Below are 11,907 nucleotides of genomic sequence, written 5' to 3' on the forward strand. Positions count from 1 at the left end.
TGTGCTCCTAATGCAGGTCATGTGTTTGATCCCTGGTTGGGGAACTAAGATCCCTCATGTTACTTGGTGAATCCAGGAAAAAAAAAAAAAGGAAAAAAATGTTTGCTGAGTAAGCCACCTTGTCTATGATATTTATTACAGAGTGATACAGAAGAACTCAAACCTGATTCCAGGAAGTCAGAGGCACTGTTTCCTCCACCAGCCAGTGAAGTCAGAATTATTAGTCAAGCACAGTTTTCCAAGTTATTCAAATGTTCTTCCTCAGCCCACACAGATCTTTCTAGAATAGGTTAAGAACAAGTCTAGGGAAAGTTATTTGCTTTTGCTGGGGAGAAAATGATAGACGTGTAGCCATTAATTGAAACGTTTTTGGACATTAAGTTAGTTTCTAGGGGAAATGGAATCTGAATGAATTGGCACCTTTGAGTGTATCTAACGTTCACTTCAGAGACGGCAATGGCACCCCACTCCAGTACTCTTGCCTGGAAAATCCCATGGACGGAGGAGCCTGGTAGGCTGCAGTCCATGGGGTCGCTAAGAGTCGGACACGACTGAGCGACTTCCCTTTCACTTTTCACTTTCATGCATTGGAGAAGGAAATGGCAACCCACTCCAGTGTTCTTGCCTGGAGAATCCCAAGGACGGGGGAGCCTGATGGGCTGCCGACTATGGGGTCGCATAGAGTTGGACACAACTGAAGCGACTTAGCAGCAGCAACGTTCACTTATTTTCTTGGTTCTCAACACAGTTTCACCAATAAAAATTGTTTCTCAGTGTTGATCCTGCCATTGCCAGATAAACAAAACCCCTTTGGCCTTATGTGGGGTGTAAGAAAGAGAGGCCAGAAGAGACTTTCCTAGTGTATGTGATTTTCTTTTCTGTTGACTCACAGCGTGCTAGAGCTGGAAGGGATCTTTGATTTGACTCAGTCTGATTCCGTTCATCTGATAAGGGAGGAAACTGAGGCCCGGAGAAGGGAAGGAACCAGTCTAGGGGAGCCCATTCTGGTGGCAGAGCTGCTCTGTCCATCTTGGAAACGGACACTGCTCTAGGTCTTGTAAGTATGAAGTGGTTTAACAAGTGGGGATTAATGGCCTATAAAATTATTGAGACGACTAGAGTAGCAAAGGTTAGCAGAAGCTGCTGACACAGAGTTTTGCTGCTTAGCTGTCAAACAATCTGGAATTGCAGGAAATTGCCACCAATGATTATGGTTGCTTGCAGCAAGGAGGCAAGTGGTCTGTAAGAGCAAGCCTGGAGAGTTTTGGAAGGTCTCTCATCTGCTGAAGTCCATGCATATCCTCAGAAAATGTAGAGCAGTGACATGGCTTCTGCCTCTTTTTACACCTTGCCAGAAGCTAAACCATAAGCCCAGGGGCAGAGAACTCCAGCCCTGGGGAATAGAGGGGAGCTTAGGAGCGAGCAGAAAAGGTGTTGAGTTGCTAAGAGACATTCTGGTATAGCAGGTCTACTGGATTCTCTCTACATTTTCTTCTACAAGCCTGTCTTGTGTCTTTCTTCTCTCCTCGCATCTTTTTTCCTCTTTCCGTCCTTATTGGACATTTGGTTGATTAGGTGCTTTATTGTCTCTTTAATTGGAGACCTGGCCTGGGAAGAATGGTAGAGGTTTGGCTTGACAATAACATGCATTTGATGGGGGAAGGGGCTCCCTAAATACTTGCAAATATGTGAAATTTATTTTAAAGGACATATGGGTGTGTTTAAAAATAAACCAGAGAAAAAGCAAACACTGCGATAAGAAGATGGGCCAGATATAGTAATGGGTCTAGACAGATCTGGAGGTGTAGACAGATTAGGATTCTACTCCAGATTCCCACGAAGCTCTCCTCATGGACATTGGGTGCTGAGCATCTGACTTAATCTCTCTGTGTATTAGTGATAGAAGTAATAAAAATATTAATCTCAAAGAGTTCTTATGAAAATTACACAAAATAATACATATTACAGAATACGTGGCATACAGAGAAAATTTACTAGTGGTCCTAATATTATGTCTCAGTCAGTATGAAATGCTGTCACGAAAATCCCACAGTATGGGTGCTTAAACATCACATGTCTATTTCTCAAAGTTCTGGAGGCTGGAAAGTCCGAGGCCAAGATCCGTGTCAGGCAGGAGCCCTCATCCTGCTTTGTGGATGACTGTCTGCTTGCTGGGTCCTCACACACAGAGAAAGAACTCTGCTGTCTCCACCTTCTTAGAAAGACACAAATGCCATCGATGTGGGCTGTACCTTCATGATCACATTTAAACCTGAAAAAATGTGAAAAGTGAAAGTGTTAGTCACTAAGTCCTGTCCAGCTCTTTTGTGACCCCATAGACTGTAACCTGCTAGGCTCCTCTGTCTATGGAATTCTCCAGGCAAGAATACTAGAGTGGGTAGCCATTCCCTTCTCCAGGGGATCTTCCCCACCAAAGGACTGAACCCAAGTCTCCTGCATTGCAGGCGAGATTCTTTACCACCTGAGCCACTGGGGAAACTCCTCACATTTAAACCTGATTATCTCCCAAATACCATCCCTCGGGCATTAAGGCTTCAACATATGGATTTGGAGGACTGGGATAAGGGAGCACAAACATTCAACCTAAAGCATCTTAATTCTTTAAAATTATTAGTGGTGACTAACTTAGGAGATAAAAGTTAGGGCTCCATTGCAGAGATCAGAATTCACTCTACCTCAGATTAGCAGAAATGGATCAGTTATAACACATTAAATAGATTCTGGAATCATCAGAGGGACTAAGTAACCGCATCTTGGTTGAGCTCCCAGGAATATCCTAGAGAACTGAGTCACCCCAGAAACCACAGTCTCTTTTCTGGTCTCAAAGCCTCTGGCTAAATTGGGAAGCTGCTACTCCAAGTCTACCTCTAGGGCCACTTACTTCTGTCGTGAATTGGAGGTCAGAAAAATCAGAAAGACATCTGCTAAACTGGTAAGCTGCTTGTACAGACATTGACTTTATTGGCTTTGAAGCTCATCCCACTGCATGGTCAAGAAGTCGCCAGAGAAAAATCAGACCCCATCCAGAACCGTACTTGCCCACCAAACTCACTGAAATAGAAGCCACCACCACAGAAATGGCCTCCTTTCTGTATCCACCTTTCAAATCTCTGTCAAGTGTACCTAACCCAAGTTCTCCACCTACACTAGGGTCTGGACAGCATAGTGCTTAGCTTCTAGCCTGCAAGCCAGGAAGGCACTCTACAAGGATGTGCCACCATCTGCATCCCTGGGAATTGTAATTTTTCTCACTCCTCATGGGTTCTTGTGGGTGACTTGCTAGCCACTCTCTCCATTCATGACTTCCTCTTACCCATGAGAGCAGGTATGAGGTTCCCAGTCCTGAGCTTGGCTCAGCCCCTCCTCCTTGCCTCCTTGGGTTCTGCCCTCCAGCAGCGAGGGTTCACTCACCCCTTCTGCCTGGGCAGTTGTCTTAGTCTAAAGGCCCTGCCCCTGTGCAGAGTGACCTGCATCACCCAGGTATGATAGACTGGGCACATAAACAATCCCACTCAGGGACCGAGGGTCAGTAAGCTTACCTGCCTACAGAGCTAAGCTACATTCTAAAGTTATGACCAGCCTAGATAGCATATTCAAAAGCAAAGACATTACTTTGCCAACAAAGGTCTGTCTAGTCAAGGCTATGGTTTTTCCAGTGGTCATGTATGGATGTGAAAGTTGGCCTGTGAAGAAAGCTGAGCTCCAAAGAATTGATGCTTTTGAACTGTGGTGTTGGAGAAGACTCTTGAGAGTCCCTTGGTCTGCAAGGAGATCCAACCAGTCCATTCTAAAGGAGATCAGCCCTGGGTGTCCTTTGGAAGGAATGATGCTAAAGCTGAAACTCCAGTACTTTGGCCACCTCATGAGAAGAGTTGACTTGTTGGAAAATACTCTGATGCTGGCAGGGATTGAAGGCAGGATGAAAAGGGGATGACAGAGGATGAGATGGCTGGATGACATCACCAACTCGATGGACGTGAGTCTGAGTGAACTCCGGGAGTTGGTGATGGACAGGGAGGCCTGGCATGCTGCAATTCATGGGGTCGAAAAGAGTTGGACATGACTGAGCAACTGAACTGAACTGAACTGAACTGTGGGGTCTCCAATTTTCGGGCCACAGACCGGTACCTCCTCTCGAATCAGTGGTAGCATTAAATTAGAAATAAAATGCACAATAGATGTGATGCACTTGAATCATCCTGAAACCATCCCCTAGCCCTGGTCTGTGGAAAAATTATCTTCCATGAAAGTGGTCCCTGCTGCCAAAAAGGTTGGGGACCACTGCTCTAAACATGTTTAACAGGAATGAAATTCATGTTTTGACTTCCAAATGTCTGAATCCTGTGTTTCTTCTTCATTTTATAACAGTGTATAGCATTACTTTAATTTTATAGAAAAAATCTATCTATATCTATCTATCTCTGAAAAATGCAGTTTTAACATATATTTTCCAAGTTTTCTACAATGAATAGGAAGAGAAGACTAGAGAAAAAGAGATGAAAGAATGAAAGGTTCTTGACTTCTTTCCACTTTCCACTCTGCTTCCGGTTTCTGATGCAATTGCTAAGAAGAGATTCTTGGTACCTTGATGTTCTCTCTTTTATAATCAGAAAAAAATGATTATTTTATTACTTATGACACAAATAGCATTATGGTCACATTAACAAAAATGAAAATCTCCCCTGACTGTCCTGCCACCCCAGTAAGGCAGCTTCCTTTTATTCCCGTCCCCCTGCCTACTCTAATCCATATACATGTGGTATTTATTCTATAACAAGATAGCTTTGTAACAATGTTTTTCACTATATTCTTATAACAATGTTCCTATAACACAGACATAGTTTTCTCTTTTTCTTTTAGCTATCCTTAGAGTCAAAGCCTTTCCCCTGTTGCTCAGGATCCATTCATCTTCTTCCCCAGGAGAAAGAAAAGCAGCATGTATGAATGTGTAGACACCTCCGGATCTTTCAGGGCTTTCTTGAAGCCTTTGGCAGCCCTGGCAGGTGCAGATGCTCACGGCTAGATCTGACGCAGCTGCCAATGGCCTGAGTCTGGCTGGTAGAGAGCCCTTGTTTAAGATGGTACCCGTGCAAGGTTGGGTCAGTGACCAACTTCAGTGCTGTTTCCTTGATGAATAGGATTTATTCTGTTTTGGTGAGAATATTATTTTTGCCCAAAAGAGCAGATAAAAATTTATACTTGGCAAAATAATTGTTTTATATTTTATACCATTTTCCTGGCTATATTTTATGATAAATGCTGATGTTATTATAACAAGTTTCATTTGAAAAATCAAACACAATTGCAAATGATAGAGAGGCCAATGTCTATGCAGCATTTACTTGGCATCATGAGGTATATGAGTGCGTGCGTGCTCTGCTGTGTCTGACTCTTTGTGACCCCTCGGCCGGCAGCCTATCAGGCTCTCTGTCCATGTAGCATACAGTATGTTCAAAAAGTCCTTTGACACACGCAGATTGTGCTAGTTTGCTCAGAATGCCATAGCAAAATACCATAGACTGGGTGGCTTAAACAACAGAATTTTATTTTCTCGCTGTTTTGGAGGCGGGCAGGTCCAAGATCAAGGTGCCAGCACCGTCAGTTTTGGGTGACGTTTCTCTTGCTTTGCAGACAGCTGGCTTCTTGCCGTGTCTTCACGTGGTCTATCACACTGGTTGTGGGGAGAGGGAGACAGCTCGATGGGAGGGAGAGGGAGGAAGAAGGGGAAGGAGGGAGAGGAGGAGAGGCCAGAATTTTGGAAGGGCTCAGTTCAGTCCGTAGCACCAATTTTATCTTTTTCTACCACGCTGGGACTTATTTACATTTTTTAAATGAGAAAAGAGGTCTAGAGAATTGAAGCAATATGACCAAAGTCACACAGCTAGTAAGGGACACACCAGATTTAGAATCCAGAGTGACTTCAAAGCACACATACTCTTCACTCTGTCCACAGTCCTTGCTTATTTATTCAAAAATTCACTCTGTCTTTGTCAGTGTGAATTCTACCTGTCTGGCATTTAATTTTCCTACCAACTCCTTAACAAAAGAGAAAAGTGACAGCCTTCCCTTTAATTCTTACTCATCACATGCATTTGCTCCAAATTAGATATCCAAGCATATCAGTTTCATACTCAGGGATGCTCACAAATCTAGAGGAAAAGACAGATGAGTTAACAGAAAAGGATCACCGCCTATGAAAACTACTCAGATGGGATGCTCCTGGGTGGTGATAAAGTGCAAACCGGGCATCCACTCTGGTTTGTGATAGTGCGTGGGAGATGGCAACGCCTCTGTTTTACTTGAGACAAAGGGAAAATAGGTAAGGAGTGGGAAGGAGAAAAGGCATTCCAGATGGAGGTAATAAGCATACAAAGGAGAGCAGTATGGACTGCCACAGGGCTGCAGCTTCAGCCAGGGAGGGACTGTACCTTGGGTATCCAAACTTCCTTCCCTGACAAGTCTCACTGATGCTATGGGCCTTGAATGTTATCCAACCACATGAGCAGTAATAACAGTAACAACACTAATAATAGTGGTGGTGGATTAGTCGTGTCCAACTCTTTGCAACCCCATGGACTGTAGCCTACTAGGCTATTCTGTCCATGGGATTTCCCAGGCAAGAATACCGGAGTTGGTTGCCATTTCCTTCTCCAGGGGATCTTCCTGACCCAGGGCTCGAATCCCCATTTCTTGTGCATTGCAGGCAGATTCTTTACTACTGAGCCATTGGGGAAGCCCCAGAGTCCTTATTTACACATGCAACTATTTCCCACATTTTCTCCCTTAATTCTCATAACAATTTTCATGAAGTAGGTTCTGTCATTTCCCCCTATTTTGCATCTGACTTAACTGAGGCCAGAGAGCAATAGTAAATTCTCCCAGAAGACTTCCCTGACTGAAAACGCTAAATGCAGATGTGGCTTTGTTTGTAGTTTCCAACAGGAGTTCTCACTTCTGGGATATATATGTAAAAATTTGGAATTACCAAACATCCTCATTTCAACGCTGTGAAGTTATTGACGGGTCCCAAGTGAGTGCTCACCTGTAGACATGCCATGTATTTATAGGCTGTTTCATTCCCACAGGTCTGAGGGAGCTGTGATCTTTGTATCAGGCCAGGTGACCAGCAGATGGATGTGGACTCTGAAAGCCGGGAGGGACAAAGGCTTTGTAAATGTAGCTGCTGCAACAGTTTCTCGGCTCTGTTTTGCAACATAATCTTTTGCAAAAAAGACAAAGATAAAGATGCACACTTAAAAGTAGAAGAATCAACAGATGTCATGGATATTTTTAAACCAATTACTGAAGCATTCCTGCAGAAGCAGGCACATGAAATATAGATGTGGCTTCCTGCACCAAATTTGATTTATTTCTGAGATCGTTCCTTCATCACAGCTTGAGCTGCATTCCAATGTATTCTGAGCAAGCCAGATGAGCAATCAGGGCACTCCTGGTTGTTCACAACCCTGCAGACAATTTACAAGGCGTATTAGTGCCAATGGCTTTAATAACAATTACTACAGAGCACTGTTTTCTCACCAAGGGTTGGAGGCTGGAAGGTCTGCTCAGACTCCCTACGTGACTGGTTAAACAAATAAATACCTCCTTCTGTACTTCTGACCGTCTTCCAGTTTCCACCCAGAGCAGGTCTTCATAGAAATGAACCCTGGGGCAATTGTGCCCAGGAACACAGGTTGCAGCTTTGGGGAGGGATGTTCTCTGAAATTTACAACTTATAACCTCTGCACCTTCCATTAGAAGAGTATGTAATAATGGCGCACTGGGACTTCTCTGGTGGTTCAGTGGTTAAGACTCCGTGCTTCCATCTGCCCCTGGGTTCAATCCCTGATCGGGGAACCAAGATCCCACATGCCCCTGTGATGTGGCCCAAAATAATAAGCACTCACTGCCTTGTGGCAGGGCTACATGTTCTTATGGGACAGAGATATCCCATTAATAAGGACAGGTGTTCGGTCTAACTCATTAGCAAATGATCAATGAGCTCCTAATTTGTGCCTGGCAGTGGAGACATAATTGTAAACAAGATAAACAAAGTCACTGGAATTTGGGGGAAAACACTCACAAGGAGTAACAAATACGCTGAGTATTATGAAAAGATCTTGCTTACGTTCCTCCCTTATTGTGTTTAATCCATTGGTTCTCAAAGTGGGGTCCCCAGACCAGCAGCTGCAGCCTCACTGGGGAATTTGTTGGAAATGCATATTCTCAGGCCCACTCATGCTCAGCTGACTCAGGCAGTCTGGAGATCAGTGTTTCAACAAGCCTCAGCAAGCCTTGATGCATGCTCAAGGTTGAGAAGCTCTATTGCGGCCCAGTCAAGAATAAACCCACGCTAGCTGAATGTGGATCAAAGAAGCACGTTATTCTAGAGTTACAAAAATGCTCAGGGGACTTCCCTGGGGGTCCAGTGGTTAAGACTCTGCGCTTCCTCTGTGGGGGCGGTGCAGATTCACTCCCTGCTTGGGGATCTAAGATTCCACATGCTTTGTAGTGTGGCCAAAACAAATCCCACAAAACTCAGTAAGCCCCATAGCACAAGCTTCATGGTAAACTGTGCTGGGGAATGTGGCCTTGAGGTCAGAGCAGGCTGACTGCTTTTTCCACGCGTCCAGACTTTGGAGCCCGCCCTTGGGGTGGGGGTCTTCTAACTCAGGTGACTTCCCGCTGCTCTATGAGGCCTTGTCCATATATCCTCTAAACAGAGAGTTTCAGGCCTTCACTCTCTGCCCAAAGGAAGACCCGAGCAGGTGGGCTCACTGCAGGGGAGTGGTGATAGAGGGGACACCTTTCCTACAACCCAGAGTCAGGCAGTGACTGAGCACCAGAGCAGGCTGTCCCATGAATTAAACAGCAACTTCTCACACCTTGGCCCCATCCTTTAGTGAAACATGAATGGAGTCAGATTGTCATCAATTAGATGAGCTGTTCCTTCTGGGAAAGGAAGAGAGAGCAGAAAGCAAGTGGAACAAAGGAGCCTGATCATCCTCTCCATTTTTGAGGGAAGGAGAGATCTCATTTGCAATAGAGATAAAGGACAGGGCTGAGGAGCATATGTGCATGCTAAGTCGCTTGAATTGTTTCCGACTCTTTGTGACCCTACGGACTGTAGCCTGTGAAGTTCCTCTGTCCATGGGATTCTCCAGGCAAGAATACTGGAGTAGGTTGTCATGCTCTCTTCCAGGGGATCTTCCTGATCCAGGGATCAAACCCATGTCTTCTGCATTGACAAGAAGATTCCTTTACCACTAATACCACCTGGGAAGACCCTGAGGAGCATGGATCCTCCTAAGAAAGGGAGAATCGGAAGACACCATGGATTAAGGCACGGTGTTCCAGGTGGGAGTAAGGTCAGAAACATTTTCAGATGCTCACAGAGGAGACAGTTGATTTTAGCTGATTTGACTGAATGGTTCCCTACTAATTGCATTCTCTCAATTTTTTTTCTTTCAGACTTTTCTCTATTGCTCTACCTTTGTTCTCTGACTTCCTTTCTCTCTCTCCTAATTTCTTCCTCTTTGAGCATCATCCTCATGCCAGGCAACTGTAGCTGACTGAGGCTTACATAACTTGGAAACGCTGGCTAGCTCCATCAGGAGTGTGAGAGGTGCATAGGATTGTTGGTGTGTCTCTGCTTGGGAGGAGGGAGTGATGATGGGGTGATGGCTGCTTGTGTGCACAGGCCAGCCATATCCTTGCCAATTCATCAGTGACTTGTTGAGGATGTTTGCAAAGATGTCCCAGATCTCACTGGATCCAATGTGGCATTGGATCTCATCAGGGAACTGGAAAGAGAGGAGAAGGAAGCATGGGGAAAGTGCATCTACCTTGTGAGGAAAGAGAAGTTGGCTCACCACCTAGAGCATTCTGCAAACAGGATATACGTGACAAGTCACAAAAAGCAGCCGCTACTCCAGGGAGCCTCCAGGTTGAAACCAAGATGCTCCTAGACCGGGAGGAAAGGTCTGCCTCACCTTGCATACAGGGGGTGCTATTTCCTGTTCAGGCTTTGGCTCCCATCCTTACACCAGTGTGTCCTATGCTCACGGCACACACCTCTCTGCAGAGCTCAAGGGCTGCTTATCCAGATGCATCCTGTCCAACCTGGGATCACTCTGCTTTACTCCTAATCCTCTCCTCTGTGATTCTCACCACAAGTAGATACCACACAATGGGACACATGCTAGACAAGGAAACACAACAGAAACTCTTCATAAGTCCCGTCATATACCCTGCAGCCCCAATTTATCTCTGCAATAGTTAGGGTTCCTTTAGGTAGTGAAAAACAGAGCCCTCCTATGTCTGCACTTGAGAGCTTAACCAAGGGGAAATGAAACAAATAGGCAGCATATGGAGAAACAGAGCATCGCTTTATTAATAACAAAGGTTGGAAGCTGTTGCTTAGGTTAAGAGGCAGAATGAACTTGCTAGTTCCTCCAGCCCCCGATGCTGGGAAAGATTGAAGGCAAAAGGAGAAGCGGGTAACAGAGAATGAGGTGGTTAGATAGCATCACTGGCTGAATGGACATGAATTTGAGCAAACTCTGGGAGATAGTGGAGGACAGAGGAGCCTGGCATCCTGCAGCCCATGGGGTTGTAAAGAGTCGGATATGACTTAGTGACTGAACAGCAAGTTCCTCCAGCCTAGGTCTAGGAAGAACCCATCCAAGGGGACGTTTGAATGATCAAAGGACACAGTCAGGTCTCTGCTTCTCACTGGAGATGGAAGAAGGGGACAAATGAAAGGTGCTCATGGTCTTTGATGGGCTACTCCAGCCTCTGTAGACATTGGACCATAGATTTGTCCACCAACCATGTAACTGACTCCACCACTGTGGGGAGGAACAGAGGCAAGTGGCCAATCTTCAGGCATAACCTTCCACACACTAGAATATTTCAGGAGAAGAGAAGGTTTCCCACAACAGCAGCCTGAATGCTCTCATTCTCCTTTACTCCTCTTTTCTCTAAACTGAATAGTGTATAATGAGAATGAGAATTCAAATAAGAAGACAAACAGTTGTGAGAGCCTAGAGTGGGGAATCATTAATTTGATCTGAAGGTTTGGAGAAGGTTTTCACAAAAGAGATGATGGATGAGTGGATCTTGAAAAATGAGCTGGTGTTTATTAGGAAGAGAAAGAAAGTTTTCTGGGCAGGATTGTAGATGTGAGCGTTCATCTTGTTTGGGTAACAGCAAAATGTCCAGTGTGTTCTGAGTCTGCAATATGAGGGTAGCCAAGAAGAGGGAGGTTTTCTTATTGGATAAAGTGCAAAGGAAAGGGTATGTTTGAGCAGAAGGCTGGCCCAGGACAGGGGTATCTACCAGGCATCGTCTTGGCAGGAACAAGAATTTGGATCTTTGGAGAAAGTGTTCTTGCTGCTATAGAAGCTTGTTTCTCTGGCTGTTATGCTGCTCTCAGTTAGGTATCATATCTGGGTCCCTGGCTTCTACCACTTGGGACAGAAGAGCCTTGTTCTTTTGTGGAACGTCACAGGATTTTCCTGGTGGCTCAGATGGTAAAGAATCTGCCTGCAATGCAGGAGACATGGGTTTGATCCCTGGGTTGGGAAAATCTCCTGGAGAAGAAAATGGTTACCCTCTACAGTATTCTTACCTGGAGAATTCAATGGACAGAGGAGCTGGCGGGCTACAGGAACCCACCAGGCTCCTCTGTCCATGGCATCACAAACAGTCAGACATGATTGAGTGACTAACTCTTTCACTTTTTTCACTTTTCACAGGGGTTCACAGAAAGGCTGAGTGAGAGATGTTACTTGAAATCCTTTACAGGCATTTCTATTTTCTAAAGAGATGGGCAAAGTGCCGGAGCAGAAATGAGACTCTTTTGAACCTATAAAATACTGCTAA

Source organism: Bos indicus, chromosome 14 (genome assembly GCF_029378745.1).
Source record: "Bos indicus isolate NIAB-ARS_2022 breed Sahiwal x Tharparkar chromosome 14, NIAB-ARS_B.indTharparkar_mat_pri_1.0, whole genome shotgun sequence".
NCBI classification, from domain to species: Eukaryota; Metazoa; Chordata; class Mammalia; order Artiodactyla; family Bovidae; genus Bos; species Bos indicus.